This window comes from Rhincodon typus, chromosome 38 (genome assembly GCF_021869965.1).
Source record: "Rhincodon typus isolate 14 chromosome 38, sRhiTyp1.1, whole genome shotgun sequence".
In the NCBI taxonomy this organism is placed as follows: domain Eukaryota; kingdom Metazoa; phylum Chordata; class Chondrichthyes; order Orectolobiformes; family Rhincodontidae; genus Rhincodon; species Rhincodon typus.
The window spans coordinates 1,948,493-1,948,825 of NC_063369.1; positions in this window are offsets into that span (position 1 = coordinate 1,948,493).

The window sequence follows — 333 nt, forward strand, 5'->3', positions numbered from 1 at the left end:
CATTGGAGAGTAGTATAATCAGTAATCATGCCTGCTATCTCTCCTTCTGTCCACTCCACCGCCGCCGCCACCACCACCACCTCCACCACCACCACCCACAAATTGTAGCCCACAATTCACAGCCGCAATTGCTGCCAGTTAAGAACACTGAACTTTGGTTGGATTTGGTTTATGTAAATATAACACAGCTGTTGACTAGTGTGTAGAGCTGGATGAACACAGCAGGCCAAGCAGCATCATAGGAGCAGGAAGGCTGACGTTTCGGGCCTAGACCCTTCATCAGAAAATTTGTCCGGAGGGAGGAGGGTAACTTCTTCAGGCTAGGCATCCTTA